The sequence below is a fragment of the Myxocyprinus asiaticus genome, chromosome 50 (assembly GCF_019703515.2).
Source record: "Myxocyprinus asiaticus isolate MX2 ecotype Aquarium Trade chromosome 50, UBuf_Myxa_2, whole genome shotgun sequence".
Classification (NCBI taxonomy): domain Eukaryota; kingdom Metazoa; phylum Chordata; class Actinopteri; order Cypriniformes; family Catostomidae; genus Myxocyprinus; species Myxocyprinus asiaticus.
In genome coordinates this window covers 24,654,833-24,672,618 of record NC_059393.1, presented here as the reverse complement: position 1 = coordinate 24,672,618, position 17,786 = coordinate 24,654,833, and the positions used below count along the sequence as shown (strand labels likewise).

Sequence of the window (17,786 nt, the reverse complement as noted above, 5' to 3'; positions counted from 1 at the left end):
GCTCCAGAATGAAAGTATAATATCACAGAATTCATGATTTTATGCTTTAATGGCACTGGGATCAAATATTGCAGTTTTAATGGGTTTCAATGGGGACATTTTTGTCCTGAAGGTCCTGAGTGTAACTATTTTGTGTACACAGTGTATTATAGATGTATTATAGGAACTGAGGTTGAAATATAAAAATTCCCCCCAAAATACACACCTTTGGCAAACTTTATGCCGTTGGCATTAACAGACAAAATTGATCGAAAAAAACAAAAATGAAAAAGACAAAAATGTCCCGAATGTCGCACATGGGTTAAATCCCCTCGTGTGTCATGTCTGACATTGGATCGTTCAGTGTGGTTAATGTTTGTGATAGTTCTACGTTGTTTAATGTTAGTCTTGCCTATGCTGATTGTTTGACCTGGCAAGTGTTAACCTTACTTTCTTGTCTAGTTGGAGATCTCTCGTGTGTCTGTTGGTTGCCTGTCTCTGTCCGCGTATCGGGAAGTGTGGTTACCTTTTAGTTCACCTTACGCCTGTCTTCACCGCCCACGAATCGCCGGAGGAGGATTCCTCATCTCTGCCCGCGTATCGGGAAACACCAGCCCTCCTTCACCTGGGCTTTGTTCCGCACCACACCAGCTTCAACAGACACTTCCTCACTTCCACAATGAACACACTCCCCCCTCTGCGCGGCTACACGCTTCAAATACCCCTTTCGCCACTACAGCAGTGGCGGTTCAAGACCACAGTAACTGGGGGGGCCACACAGAGCCCACTTATTGCGGGGGTTGTGCAAGCTTGTTGACACGCCCCCCCCCCCCCCCCCGAACCACCCTTGTACTGCAGCTGGAGAGGGGTTCGCCTGCCTTTACCTTTGTGTTGACATTGCTGTTGTGAATAAATTCTGAATGTTATACCAAGTAAAAAAGACAGAACACTTGAATTAAATTGTGTTGAATTACTTTATTTTTATGTATTTATTAATTAATTAATTTATTTCCCCTTTTGCAATTTTGGGACACTCACTATGATTTGGGACACTGTAATTCTAATCTCAAATACTGTTAATGTCAGATAGGGTGTGGATTGGGATGCAGGGAACATCATTTTGTGAACTGCTTACCTCGACTTTCATCGAGCTACACATGAGATAGTGCCCCTAGAGGGTTGGTGCCCTACACAAACTGCGTGATCTGCATATATGGAGCGGCGGTATTGGAAAAAATATCTGCTTTTTGGTTGTTTGTGGTGAAAACAGTTATAGTGTAGGTAAGCGACTTTAGCTGTTCTAACTTCCATGGGACTGAGCCGTTAAATTATCTCGGGTGCCATGTAATCAAGTGCAGTCGAAGGACCCTTGGAAGGCAGCCTTGTTTCGCAGCCTTCGTTCGCCATATTTTGGAGGATGCATCAAGTGCATTATGACACTTGACACTTATGTCATAAGCAAAGATGTTACCCAATCACAACAGTGGGTGTTTACATTGAAGTCTTAAAGGAGACACGACCTAAAAATGGAGCTTAATTATAGGGTCAAAAACAGGATAGAAAATGGACAATTATTTCTAAATTATGACTATTTTGATGAAAAATCTTACTAATATTATAAGTGGACCTCAGTGAACATTATAAAAAAAATGCAATGCATGACACCTTTAAGTGATATTTTTCAGCGAGTATGAACATTTTCTGCATACTATTCCATAAAAAAAATCACTTATTGTGACTTAGTACAAATAATATACAAATTCAGTTATTATTATTATGATTATTTTCGTAAATAAAAAATTGTTAAATTACAAAAGAAACATGCATGCACTTTTATTTGTATGGCTTGATTCAGTCCAGCTGGTGTCGGTAATTTACCGTAATCGCCATTCAACAGAAGAAGAAGAAGAAGTAAACGTGTTGGAGAGTAAGGGATTGTCAGCACCTTATCAAAATGGTTTTAGAAAAGGTAGATCAACATTGGATGCACTAATAAAATTGGAAACAGATGTTAAGAAAGCAATAGCAATGAAAGAGGGGTTAGTGGAAGTTTATTTTGATATTGAGAAGGCATACCATATGATGTGGAAAGAAGGTTTATTATTACAATTGAAGAAAATTGGAATAGAGGGAAGAATCTATTATTGGGTTTTAAGTTTTTTATTTGAAAGAACAATCCAACTTCGAGTAGGTAATGAATTGTCTCAAACTGTAAGAGTGGAGAATGGAACACCTCAGGGAATATTTAATATTATGATTAATGACATATTTGCAGGAGTGTCATCAGGAATTAACACGGCTTTATATGCAGACGATGGAATAATGTGGAAAAGAGGGAGGAATATATTCTTTAATATGGAGAGAATTCAAGAAGCAATAGGGATAGTTGAAAAATGATCTCTAGAATGGGGGTTCAAATTTTCAATATCCAAAACATGTTATCAGATATTTACAAATAAAAAGATTAAAGAGAACAAACAACTTAAATTATATGGGACATTGTTAGCAAAAGGATCTATTTTTAAATATCTGGGAATGTGGTTTGATGAAAAGTTAACTTGGAAAGATCATATAGATTATATTATAAATAAATGTAGTAAAGTATTAAAAATAATGAGAGGGATTGCAGGAAAAGACTGGGGTGCAGACAAACAATTATTAAAGGGTATATGTGTTGAACTTATGCAATCAGTACTAGACTTTGGTTGTATTGTATATGAATCTGCGTCTGCAACTATGTTAAAGAAACTAGATATCATGCAAGCTAAAGCATTAAGACCCATTTTAGGAGCAGTTAAAACTACACAAATTGCATTACAGGTGGAAAGATCAGAAATGCAACTGTTTATAAGAAGAGGGAAACTAGCTATGGCATACTCTTCAGGGACAAAACAATGATCATCCAGTAAGGGGAGTACATGCTGAAAGTTGGGAAACAATAAATACACCTGGTAAAGGCTTTGCATGGAAAATAAAGAAATGGGCTAATGAAAATGGTCTAGATACAAAGTTATTTGCTCCAATAGTTGCAATACCTCCGATACCACCTTGGTTATTTACACAACCTGAAATTGATTTAAAGCTACATGAAAGAATTAAGGAAGAAAGGGATGGAGTTAATACAAAAACATATGTAAAAGAATATATAAAAGTATGCATTATTCATTTCTTCAGGTATACACAGATGGCTCAAAGAACCAAGAAACCGGAAGGACAGGGGTAGCTTTTTATGTTCCAGAGTTTGCCGTAAGGAAGTTTAGAAGAATAACAGATGGTACATCTGTATACACTGCAGAGATGATAGCAATCTTAATGGCACTAGGTTGGATTTATGAAGTAAGAGCAGATAAAGTAACATGTTCTGACTCAATGGTGGTTCTTATGAGTTTACAATCAAATCAAACAAATAGAAGTGACATTTTAATAGAAATCATGATTACATTATACAGTCTAAAACAGATAGGAATAATAATTCATTTCATGTGGGTACCAGCACATTTGGGAATTCAAGGCAATGAAGAGCAGACAAAATGGCTAAAGAATCATTAAGGATGGATGAACCAAGTATAAATATTTCACTTAGCAGATCAGAAGGGAAACATTTAGTATTGGAAGCATGCACTAGGAAATGGCAGACTTATTGTGATTCATGTCAAACAGGAAGACATTATCATAAGGTACAAAATAATAATTCATAACATAAGTAGATTGGAACAAGTTATATTCACACATCTAAGAACAAGACATTCAAATCTTAACTATACATTACACATCATAGGGAAACATAATACAGGTTTATGTGAGGTTTGTGCAATAGAGGAGACAGTAGAGCATGTGTTGATGGTATGTCCTGCATATGAAAGAGAAAGGAGGAGTCTTAAGGAAGAATTACAAACCTTTGGAAGTCAAGAATTCATAATAAGCAATATCTTAAATGATGGTCCAAATGCAGGGAAACAAATTAATGCAATAATGAGATTTATTAGGAGCAGTGGATTAAAATACAGGATATAGGGAATATGGAGAAATATAGATTTCATTATCTTCACACTCCATCACAGAAGGTGGCGGTATGCACCTATTAAGTTGGTTCGCAACCCGCCATAAAACCTAAAGAAGAAGGATTTTTCTGACATCTTGGTTGCATGCTACTACAAGAGCCATGGGCCTCAAAGAGCTTACAAAGCATCAACGGGATCTTATTGTTGAAAGGTATTGCTCAGGTGAGGGCTACAAATTTTTTTTCAAGGCATTAGATATACCGTGGAACACAGTGAAGACAGTCATCAACAAGTGAAGAAAGTATGGCCCAACAGAGACATTATCAAGAACAGGACGACCCTCCAAAATTGATGAGAAGACAAAGAGAAATCTGATCAGGGAGGCTGTCAAGAGGCCTACAGCAACATTAAAGGAGCTGCAGCTCTTTCTGGCAAGTACTGGTTGCTCCCTACATGTGACAATTTTCTCCCGTATTCTTCATCTGGCTGGGCTATGGGGCCCAAAACATCCAAGCCTGGCAAAAACCTATATCCAGTCTCCCAAAACCATGTGGAAAATGTGTTATGGTCTGATGAGACCAAGATTGAACTTTTTGCCCAAAATTGTAAAACGTATGTTTGGTGCAAAAACAACACAGCACATCAGCAAAAGAACACCATACCCACGGTGAAGCACGGTGCTGGCAGCATCATGCTTTGGGGTTGCTTTTCTTCAGCTGGAACTGGGGCTTTAGTGAAGGTGGAGGGAATCATGAATAGCTCCAAGTATCAGTCAGTTTTGGCACAGAACCTTCTGGCGTCTGCTAGAAAGCGGAAAATGAAGAGATCTTTCACCTTTCAGCATGACAATGATCCAAAGCACACATCCAAATCAACAGAAGAATGGCTTCAGCAAAAAAAGATTAATGTTTTGAAATGGCCCAGCCAGAGCCCAGACCTGAATCCTATAGAAAATCTGTGAGGGGACCTGAAGAGGGCCGTACACAGATGCCCTCGCAATTTGACAGATCAGGAACGTTTTTGCAAAGAAGAGTGGGAATTTATTCCCAAGTCAAGATGTGCCAAGCTAATAGACTCTTATCCAAACAGACTGAGTGCTGTAATAAAATCAAAGGGTGCTTCAGCTAAGTATTAGTTCAGGGATGTGCACACTTATGCAGTTAGGTTATTCTACTTTTTTTTTTTTTCCTCTCTGAAATGTTTCACTTTGGTTTTCAGTGGCATTGCATAGGTTGTCATTTTAAAATTAAAGGTGCAAAAATTCTTAATTTTTTACATCGCAAAAACCTGCTGTTTTAACAGGGGTGTGTAGACATTTTATATCTACTGTATATACATAGGTGGTGGGTGAACAAATTGCAGGGAAAGGGTACATAAAATAAAATGAAGTAAATAAATAATATTTAAAATACAAATACATTTTTCCCATCTGAATCCATACATTAATTTCAAGATTTTCAAATTGCAGATTCTGCCTACTGTACAATGTTCACACTCCATACAAAACACTCCAAATGAATAAACTGTTGATTATTGTTATTTGCACAGACACCAGTATTCATTCATTCATTGATAATTATACATCTCAAATACCTATCAATCCATCATTCTTTATATATTCAGTCTCTTTATTAGGGCTGGGTATTGCCAGGCACCTCACGATATGATACATATCACCATACATATGTCACGATTCGATACATCACGATACATCACAATATCATGATTAAATTCAGTTATGATTCACAAGCTCTTGATTAAATTCCAATTAGTTTGGGTATATTTCAGTTATAATGTCCATATTTGCTCATATATGAAAGAAATGAGGAATGCCACTCTTATTTAGACAGTCTGCTTCATCTTTATTGAACTGTTGCACATGATATAAATACACAAAAAAAATGAATAAAAATATTGACACTGGGATCGATACAATAGCATGAGCAAAAGTATCACAATATATTGATATTTGATTGTATCGGCACAGCCTTACTCTTTACTCTCTTTCCAGGAAAACTAGAGAATCTCAAGATGATGTCATTTAGAGCCTTCTTTCACAGTTTATTGGCCAGACAACCTTTCCTTCTCCTGGATCTCTTTCTTCTGAGCCTCTGAAGTTTTGTCTGTAAAACATATTCATACATTCCCCCATTGTCTGTTGTATATTTATGTTTACTACATGTTTCCATCATTGGTTAAATTTGTTAAACTTTTCTATTCTAAGTATATATTTCTATATCCTAAAACAGGTATATAATAAACAGTTTAAAGCATTCCAAACACTGTTTACTCTTTTATCTTTTGGGATTACACAAAAAAAGATGTTTATGGAAGTATCTTGTTTCACCAATCAGTATTATTCTACAAATTAACACATTGCCTCTATCTTCTGGACACTCAAAGGTACTACATTATAATTATTTCAATTAAGGTAAAGTACTACATCAAACTTGTAAGTCATAAATGGCATAAAATTAAGATAAATTATAAGATAAAATATTATAAACTTGTCAGTTTATATATAAGGAAAATATCTGAAGCTTTCTATTAAACCAAATCTTATATTATTGCCTAAATTGGTTTTTGCAATGTTCCTCACGTGTAAGTTGCTTTAACTTACAAGTAAATGTAAAACAAAATAAACAAAAAAATGGTCCTTGCATTTTTCTCATAATTCATGAATATATATATATATATATATATATATATATATATATATATATATATATATATGTTTATAAATTGTAGATATATATTAAAAGTACATAACAACATATAAATACATAATATCAAACACATAACAACAAACTAATAAAAAGTGAATAAATCTAAGCATGATCTTTTATTTCAAGAACTAAAGAGAAATATCGAATGAATCTTAATGCAATTACTAAATGACAGAATCTTTCACAAATGAACCTCATGAATACCAAAGTGATAAGGTTTATTAAAAACAACTCTATCTAATTTTACATTTAGTCCTACAATCAGCTGATCTGATTTCTTTACCTAGAAGAGAGTGCGCACAGACAGGCTAAACTTTGTAATGAATTAAGATTGCAATTGTTTTAAAATTTCACAAGCTTTAAAAACTCTAAAAGTAAATTGTACAATAAAATATCCTTTATATTATAAAATATCTTAAATCCTAAATTATGTTTGTTAATTTTCATGTCGGCGACGTACAATGAGCCAAAACAAAATTAGAGATATTTTTAATAAAATCATTACAAAATCAAGATAACTAAGACACGTAGTAACACATTTGTGTTTTTCTTACCTTCATTTAACTTCATATGCTTCAACTGTATCCTCCAACTAGTCCACGTTTGATAGTGGCTGATTTAGCAATTTATGTGTAGTATTATTAAAGTTATATGAAGAGTAATATTGCAGCCGCTGCTTCTTTATTAACAAACTATGGGACTGTTTTGAAGGCTAATTTGCTCATAAATGAAGTCCTGGCAGGACATTTTTATCATCTAAACTCAAGAGGTCTGAATGAGTGAACCACGGCAACAAGCGCTCCGGACATCCCAGCTCAAACACCCACGGGAATGACCGAGCACCCACGGAAAAGCATGAGATATTCCCCATTAATTTTCTCCATAAAAAAATTGTTTTTGGGGCCTAAAGACAAGTAACTTTTTTCATTATTCATCCGAACAGCATAAAGATGACTTTTTGAAATTAAAGCTCCAATTGTTACATCATAATTACTGTAAAGCTGCTTTGAGACAATGCATTGTGAAAGGCACTAAATAAATAAAAATGACTTGATAAATATTTCTCAGTAGTATTACCCAATGAGGATTTTTCTTCATCACGTGTACGGATACTGACACATTTCACTGGGATGATACTCATGCTCGTAAAAAGTACATTATTCATACTGGATACTTGTTTCAGCCGAGTACTCGCTCAACCCTAATACACAGTTATTAATACTAGTATCAGGTCTGAATTCAATGTTTCAAAGAGGCTCTAGAACCAACAATTTATCAAACCATAAAAAAAAAAAAACTTTATGCATTTTGTTTATGCAAGTGTAACTGAATAAATGTAGAAAATAAGATTAATGTGCAAAATAAACAGAAAAGTCTAAGACACCAAAACCCAAAATCCGTTGTTCATTTTTATACATGAAACAAAACTTCTGTTCATTGAAGATGGTAATTAAGCACATTACAGACCCCACAAAAAAGAGCATTATATTAAACAAACACTTTTTACATTTAATTTTACAACTGTCTGAAACTACAAAACTTGTGCATCATTTAAGCATTGTTATTTTGGTAAAGTCTTGAATCCAAGTCGTCTGACTAACCGAAATAGAGCATACTACTCCGTAGAGTCTGTACTAAAACAAAAGCCATAAAAAATACATTTAATACTTACCATCTAGACAGAACAAAATGAACCTGTGAAACATTTCCTTCAACAATCTAAAATATCAACCAACACGGATGAAAAACTACAAACACTGAATGTCTCTGCTGAACGTTAGAGGAGAGCTGTGTTTCAAGAAGTAATGTGGGTAGTGAAACTACTCAGGTGTGTTTGTGCACACTTGCAAATGTAAATGGATTTGTGTAGAATTATGAGGTATGGGCAAAATGGTGTGAAACCAAATTCAGCATGAACAGAGCACACTATTCAGATCTAGCAACCCACAGTATACTTTAAGTCATGGATTATGTGACATTTGGGCTCTGAATTGTTCCATATAAGGGTCTACAAAACTACATTATTGGTATCTAATTTCACATCTGTGTTAATTGTGCTTTAAGACAGGAACTCTGAGTCGGAACAAGAATTCCATCCACCTGTCCCCTTACACACTAACAAATACCTGTACACCAACCACACACATGCACGAATAGACACTCTCTTAAACAACAAGTTTCCATTTGAAAACTGAGCTGCTAGAGCACCACAGCGGTAAGCCAGCTACTTTATCATGAACAGTCATTTGCTATGTATTGACCCTCTAACTTTCCTTTAAAGTTCTTACTTGCTTTTCCATAATCTATATTTAAGAGAATTCCTGCTGAGGCAATGATCATTACATTGAATTGTCCCCATTCAGGTGACTTCTAAGTGGTGTTTTGACTTTATTTTGTAGATGGAAACCATGTTCAGCTGCTAGAAGGCTGGTTACCACACAGCACAGCTATTTGCACCGCAATAGTCTGGTGGAATCAGTAATTTACGACAAACTGCACTGTAAGTGTCGCTGCAGTGGTGTGCGTTGTATCACAGGTGTGAAAGTGCTTTTTCGTGAGAGTGATCCAAGTTAGAATCTGCCTTTTGTCCCACTCTTTGTCCCATTCTGTTTCCTGTCTCCACTTTTAATATTTCCCTTATTACTACTTATGTTATAATTACAAATACAAATGAATATAAAGGTTGGTTCCCTTGCAGTGATTTGGTCTCTGTAAATGTCATGGAGTTGAGAGAAGGGTTCGATCTGGATAAGACGCTGGTGTTCCTTTCCTCATCCCGGCTGAGAGGGTTGATGGCTCTCTCCCACAGCTTGGTTAGAGATTCTTTTTTCTACTTAGATACCAACCTCTGCAACAGCTCTACCATAGAAGAGAGTGTAACGGTCAACTAACTTAGTCTGAACTAAAGTTAACTTCATTGCATTTATTGCAGAAGTTATTAACGGTTCAGCTCAAACACACAAAAATATTGAAAAATGTAAAATCATCATATCTACGGCTGCCGCCATGTGGGCATGACAGAAATTTCAGTTGAGAACATTCAGGGACTTCTGGGTCAGGGATGTGTAATTTCTCAGGATTTGTCAGAGCATGGAGGCATACAAACTACAGAATATCATGAATTTACAATACCCAGCGTATTAAATATAGTACAGGAGCAGGAAGAATAATAAAAGCAGTTATGAAATGTTTTAGTTACAGTGGTCTTAAACAAAGGATCTAGGAATTCTACCTTAAACACATAGACTTCATTCTCTTCACACTCCAGTACAGTAGGTTGAGGTATGCACCTATTCAGTTGGTTCACGTCCCACCAAAAATTCCACTGAAGAAGGAAAAGAACTCCGGTGCTTTGATTGGTCTGCGGTTGGCAACAATGAGCTGTGACTGGCGCCAGAGTCTATTTAGCAGAGACGGGCCACTACTATTTAAATGAATGGGAGAAATTGGAACATTCAGCCAAGGAGCTCTGAGCGTCCAACGGTCAATGGATGTAGAAAGGAAGTCTCGCCTTACAGTTAAAGAGCCAATCACCTTTTAGATAAAGACATTGCCTGTCAATCTGCTCTAGAACACGCATGCGCATTAGCTATAAAAGCTGGGAAAATTGTGTGTTTTAGCATAAAGAAGAACAAATTATGATGCCAGTGTCGTCAGATTTTACTGCTGATATGAAATATGTTCTATATCCAGGGTTGGGGAGTAACGAAATACAAGTAATGGGAATACGTATTTAAAATACAAAATATATGTAACTGTATTCCACCACAGTTACAATAATTGATATTTAGAATACAGTTACATTTAAAAAGGTATTTAGATTACTGAACAGATTACTTTGCATTTTATTGTAATTTATTTCATTTAATATTTAGTCCTTTCACATGGAAAGATTTATACATATAAATGATGCGGTCCTAAGTGTATTTGAACAGCGGTGAAACACTTTCTTATGATGTGTTACATTCATACGAGCAGACAGAGAAGTAAGTTTGAAGTTTGGAGCACAAGAAATGGAAATAAACCTTGTGTAAATTGTCAGCTTTACGCTAAGCTAAAATACTATTTCTAGCCATTTTACATGCACATGTTACCAGGCACGATCATATTTTTTCATCAAGAAAATTCACATTGGATCATAATTTATTTTTTCTAGTAAGACCTTTGATATTAGGGCAAAAATCATATTCTTGATGATAATTTTTGTATTGTTTTCCTGTAAAAATATATTAAAATCTTTAAAGCGTTCTAAAGATGGCCGACAGTGAACTGACTTGCTAGAAAGACAGTGAGCAGCATATGGATGAGATGAGATCAGGGGCAGAGCTGGGGGTGGGGGGGTGTTCAGGGGTGGCTGCACCCCTCCACATTGGCCATCCCGCTCACAGCCATACCTCTCCATCTCGGGTGTCACTGTATCCACACCTCTCCATTTTTTATAACCACGCGCAACACCCCTGGACTATATAACACTCATCCAAATTTTCAAATGGGCCAAAGGCTCCTTTATTTCATTTTCTCCCAGTAACTGGGGAACGGCCTCTGTGGCCATGAGCGTGGGCAGTCCCTGGGGAGTAGGAGCCCTTCTTCTGTTCCATTTCCAGATGGCTGTGAGCACAGCTGTGAGAGACTTGGAAGGCAGAGCCATGGTGCTCTGAGGAGTGGAGCCATGGTGCCCCCCCAAAAAAGTTCCACTAGGGCTGAAACAGGTGTGAACCCTGGCTCTAGGATGGACAAGGCTGGCAGCGACGGCTCTGGAATGGACGAGGCTTCAAGAACAGGCTCGTTGGCCGTGGCAGGTGTTGGCTCGTTAGCTTGTAGGCAGCGACAGGGGAACGGCCTCCGGCAGGCACGGGCATTGGCTCGACGGCCTGTGGCAGGCGCGGGCTCAGTGGCACAGTGTATGGTGAGAATGTGAACCTCAAAGCAAGGTCAATGAATTCTACTAGAGTGATTTCACACCTGCATCTAGGCCTGCAGGACTTCACCAGCTCATTGAGTCCAAGGCGACAGATGTCCTTAAAACAAAGTTCTCCCCAGTCAGAATCCTGGGCGAGACAGCAGAAAAGCTCTGTGTACTACTCTATGGTCATATCTCTCTCTTTGAGATGCAGCAGTTGCAAAGCCGCTAGATCCATGGTTGCTGGTCAGTTGTTCTGTAATGAATGCAGCAGGAAGCCAAGAGAGCCGGATCTAAGTGCAGCTTTGATTTAATAAGAAAATGAGTCCAGATACAAAACTTGGAAAATACAGGAGCAGAGCAAAACAAAACTAAAACTCAGGAACTGAACAAATGTTACATCCATGGGGATAACAGGAAACAACAACTGACAAAGACACAAGCAAAAACAAGGACATTAAATACATTGGGGCGAACAAGGTAAACGAGAAACAGCTGGGAACAATCAGAGCAGGAACCAGGAACAGAGACTCAAGAAGGTAAACAAAACATCAAACTAAAACTCTCTTAAACACCTAGTGACATCTGGTGGCCGCTAGGGCAAAAGTCTCAGGTGTGACATGCATATGGTGTCTAAAGGATGATTTTGAGGCAATTTGATGTAATTTTTATTATTTTTTAAAAATCTTGCAAATTTATGCAGCTAATGAAAATCCCTGTAATTAACACATTTCTTCTGAGACAAAATACTTAATTATCATTTTCAGTTTTGTTTAAGGTCATTAAATCATAGTATTTGGGGTAAAAACCCTGTTGCAGGTGCTAAAGATGAACACCCTATGAAACACACTGTTTTTCTTAAGTGGGGGGAATAGATTTATTATGAAGAATATTAAAAGTGGGCTCATACTGAACGATCAAACCAATATTTGACGTGTAATAAAATGCCAAATGTGTTTGAAATTAAAAGAACATTGTTGACTTTTATTTTTTAATTTTTTTTATTGGTTATTTTAAGTAAGCATCATCTTAACTTGTTTCTCAAAAAAATCATCTTGCTGTCTCAAAATTATTTGTATTAGTTGAACAATTATACCCTATAACTATTGCCCCAGTATCTACACAGTATAATTTAACCCCCACTATAGGGGCCTTTTACCACCACCTTTTTTTTAACATAATTTTAATCTAAACAACCTTCCGTTATTATTTATTTCACACAACTTATGTTGCTCCATCAATTTTCAATAAAAATAAATAAAAACATTTGATCTTGATAAGCTAAATTTCCTTATGGGGTGCCTTTAGCCCCATTACACCCTAAAAGTTGTAATGAAGGGTATATGGAGTACCTGCTGAAATGTATGAAGAGGTGATTAAGAACAACATTTCTGGAACTAAGGTGACAAAAGTGAAACAATTACAATATGCAAGAAATTGAGTGAAAAGGGACAGTTTGTCGGTACTGATTCATTTCCATGAAGAAAAGCTCCCTTCTAGAGTAATGGTTTGGTTTTAAGTGGCAGCTGTGTGCACTGATGAGCGTTGTGAGAAATGTGGCATCTATAAGGAAGAGAGCAACAGACAATTTAATGTTTTTTACGGTCGAGTTGGTTGCAATTCTCCTGGCTCTCCAGTGGTTGGAGAAAGTGAACCGGGAGTCATTTGCTCTCCGGTAACCCTGAAAAGCCTACAATATGCACATTCTGATTGTAGATAAGATATAACATATTACATTTGGCAACTTTTGTATGAACTGCATAATCAAGGAATTTTAATAGCTTTCTCTGGGTTCCTGTACATGTAGGAGAGGTAATGAGGTGATGGATAAACTATCTAAAAACTCACTAAAATGTAATAATGCAGAACTCACTAGTATTAACAGGAGTAAGTCTGAAGCCAAGGCATTTATTTGTAAAGCTGCGAATAATGATGGCAGTAGCTTTGGAATAGAGAAATTAAGGGGAGACACTTATATAAAATACAAGAGAATGTGGGCACTAGAGGAGGAATCATAGCATTATTAAGAAGAAGAGAAGAATCAATAATAACCAGAATCCGCAGTGAAATATCATATATATATATATATATATATATATATATATATATATATATATATATATATATATATATATATATGAAATAAAAAAGTCCCATACTAGGTTATGCAATCTTTGTAATGAACGAGAAACAGTAAAATATGTCATACTGCATTGCACAGCGTATAACAACGAAAGACAAGTATTGCATTCAAAATTACAGGCAAACGAAATTCAAACTATGTCATTTGGAAATCTTCTGGTAAAACAAAAGGAAAACCTAGCGGCGTGGATGCAGCATCATTTAAAATCAATATTTTACTGTTTCAGATGCCATTGTAGAAATTTAGTATTTACAGTCAGCCATGATTACTTTAATCAATTGTCAAATAACAGGATGGTTACTGAGATTAAGCAAGTAGTTTTCAGCTGGTCATGTGGTTTTAACATGGCAGCCCCCATGTGCGGACCCTCTCCATATAGAATAAAACAGCTTTTATTTGACTGGAGTCTTAATTTTAATGTGAGTGCTCATGATTTCCTACATATATTGCAAAATTAAAATTCATGTCTTTAGGAGTTAAACTTTTTTAATGAGGAAAAAATTACTGAGTGCGCCTTTAAGCTTTATAAAAGCAACAGGCTTATATTACATTCCATACACTGGTGAGGAGACACATTTTTTAAAATTTTTTTTATGGATGTCTATGGAGGAGTTGCTTTAGTTTGCTGAATAAACTGCTTTTGTGCTGAAACCGCTCATGAGTTAGTGAACTGACCACCTGTGCACTAATCTTGACCATGTTTTGGTATTTGTCATTTTACGGCTTTCGCAAACTTTAGTTGACCATTACACTCTCTGGTAAAAAGGTTGTTATTCATCTCTGTAAAGAAAATCTCTGGCAAATAATAATAAATAAATAAATAAATAATAATTAAAAAAAGATCTCTGGTTGTACTCCGGCATTGCTGCTCACACTCCAGTTCAGTTGGTGGTGGTAATGCGCCATAATGCGCCAACAGACAAACACTAGAAAAAGAAAACTGATTTTCAGTCCCAGCTTTCATGTGTGATTGCACGCTTTCCACCAGTCTTTCACATTGCTGACTTTATGCCACTGCTGGCACAAAGATTCAAGCAGGAATTCATCAGACACTGGAATGGAATATCGCGCGCCGTTTTGCTGCCCTCTTCAGCCTGTCATGACCCGTTCAGCTTATCGCGGCCCGTTCGGCCCCGTTTCTCGGCCGGCCCATTGGGAAAAGTTCTGGTTCTCCCTATGGCCAGTCTGCCCCTGTGTAGAGATACTGATTTAAGAAACATTTGGAGTGGTCTCTTAATTTTTTCTAAAGCTGTATATATATGTGCATGTATGTGATTTTCTGAAGTTTGAGTTTACTTGTGAAAATGTTTCTATTTTGCATTTTTCTAATTTAATAGTTTATTTTTTTATATCAAATGATATTATCAGCATAACAGTTTGAGTGAAAACCCGATGATTATGATATAATCATGATCCTGCATGTGAATTTTCAAAGAGCATCTTAAATGCTTTAATGTAAGAAAACCTGTCCTTTTGTACAAAATGAGTTAACAGCTAATGTCACAAATTTGCTTATTTGATTACTGATCACGAAATTGTGTGGAATCTTAAATATTTCTTATATTATGTCATACTACTTTTTTCAAAATCACACAGAGGAGTAAACACTAGCACGCCATCAACAGAGAGAGTGGAGCAGGCTGTTTTACTTGTATGAAGCTTTTCGCATCTGCATTCCAATCTACATCTTGATGTAATCCTTCCTCATGATCATGCAGCATGTTTTCATCAACTGAACTGGAGACTAAACAGTATTAAAGCCATTCGCACATCACAAGCCGATCAACTATTTAGCCATTTTCGGTGAATCACACATACGAAATCCTAAAACTTTATTTCCAGGTTTCATTTATATGAAATTTATATGCCAGTGATTACCCCTCCATGTGCCAATGCTGGCATCACCATAATCATGCATTAGATTTAATTCTGTCATATGGAGTTGATGTTGATACTATAGAAATTCAACCACAGAGTGATGACATCTCAGATCATTACCTCGTCTCTTGTTTGTTGGGACAGCTAATGTCATACATAATAATCTACATCATGCTATCATTCAGGTAGAGCTATTCTTTCGACCACTAAAGACAGCGTCACTAATAATCTTCCAGATCTACAGTACTGTGCAGAAGTCTTAGGCACAGAAGATGTTTCACAAAAGCATTTGTCTTAAGATGGTTATTTATATCTTCAGGTTTAGTGTGTCAAAAGGAAATATAAATATTAGACTCCCAAACATTACTTTTGCAAATAGAATAGAATAGAAGAACAGGGAGCCCTGCAACAGACGTCATGGCCCCCACAAAGCCCCCCACTGAACATTGTGTTTGTCTGAGATTACATATAGAGACAGAAACAATTGAGACAGCCTAAATAGATAGAAGAACTGTGGCGAATTCTCCAAGAAGCTTGGAACATCCTATCTGCCAACAACCAAGAAAAACTGTGTCCAAGTGTACCTAGGAGAATTGGTGCTGTTTTAAAGGCAAATGTGGTCACACCGAATATTGATTTCGCTTTTTTATATTTACTGGACTTTGTATGACATTAAGTGACAAATGAAAACTATTCATGTCATTATTTTTGAAGATATCCTCACTATGCAACATTTTTCACAAGTGCCTAAAACTTTTGCACAGTACTGTATCTCATACACTCAGTAAGCCAAAAAGTCTAGAAGAACTTGATGTAATCACAGAAAATATCAATACAGTCTTCTCTTGCACTCTTGATAGTGTCGCCCCCCTTCGATTAAAGGAAATTAAAGAAAAAAGCCCCGCACCATGGTACAATGATCACACTCATGCTCTCAAGAGAGCAGCTCGGAAAATGGAGTGCAAGTAGAAGAATACAAAATTAGAGGTGTTTCGTGGTGCATGGAAAGATAGTGTCTTTAGCTACAGACAGGCACTAAAAGCATAAATTGAACATAATAAGTACCAAACTATACAAAAACCGTGACCCTAAAATCACAATATAAACCGAACTGTGAGATATTTGAACGATGGATCTGAATGATGGATCTCTGATGTTTGTTTTCTAGGTGTGATTGGTGCTGAGACTGTAGAGTCGGTGACGTTGATAGTTGGTGACGTTGATGGAGGGAGATCTTGTTACTCTAAACACTGATGAAAAACTGAATGAGGATTGGATAACTTGGTATTTTAAAACTGATAAGAACATGCGCATCGCACAGTTCAGAAGAACAGAGATGATGGCATTGACATTTGACCTTGAAGTTGGGAGATTCAGTGGGAGACTGCTGTTAAATACACATAGTGGATCACTCACCTTTATGACTTTATGAACTCCACATCAGCAGCAGAACCACCATATACAAAACTTTCAATCTAACCATCACCAGTGAGTATGAATCAAGTGTTCACACTGCCTGTTGCCTATTATATACACTGCTTGGAACATATTGCGAGGAAGAAAAATCTTTCACAGACAGCTTGCATCAAAGTTTGACTTACGGGTTAAATACGTGTCATGTGTCACCTTAGTTTTTCGGAGCATGCTCATAACTCTGAGGCCTAATGCGGTCCGATTGTTGTGTATACATGCTGGATGGAACCAAGCTAAAATTGCATTATCTAGGTTTGTTAGTTAGTCTGACTGAAATCAAACTTTTAAAGTCCATGTAAAGGAGAAATTCAAGACAGAGGGACTCAAACAACTTGAAACAAAAAATGTAAAACTGGCTAAACTGCCCACAGATTCTGCAAAGGAAATGTAAAGTTATGAGCACAACTGTATACATAAAATTTCTTACTCTTGACCTGTTTGTTCTCCAGGTGTGTCTGATACAGAGAAAAATTAAATAAAGACACTGAAAAAGACAGGGGGAGATTCTATCACTCCACACACTGATACTGCAATACAGACAGATGATCTGATACTGTGGAGGTTTGGAGATGAGGGCATCATCATAGCTAAATTTGATAGAGATGGGGACAACAGGACCTCATCAAGTGTTGATAGAAAAGCTAAAATGGTCTCAACATATTATTTTGCTCATGAGAGACTGCATC

The 17,786-nt window shown here is 36.7% G+C and overlaps 1 protein-coding gene across 1 annotated transcript in view; it reads left to right on the top strand.

Annotated features, from left to right (window-relative positions):
- The first annotated feature begins 47 nt into the window (after window positions 1–47).
- LOC127439015 (acid-sensing ion channel 1B-like) overlaps window positions 48–17,786 on the top strand; it is a 238,925-nt gene continuing 221,186 nt past the window's right edge. The window contains exon 1 of the mRNA XM_051694993.1: window positions 48–171. The gene's annotated coding sequence lies outside the window, so the exon portion shown is untranslated. The remainder of the gene's footprint in view (window positions 172–17,786) is intronic.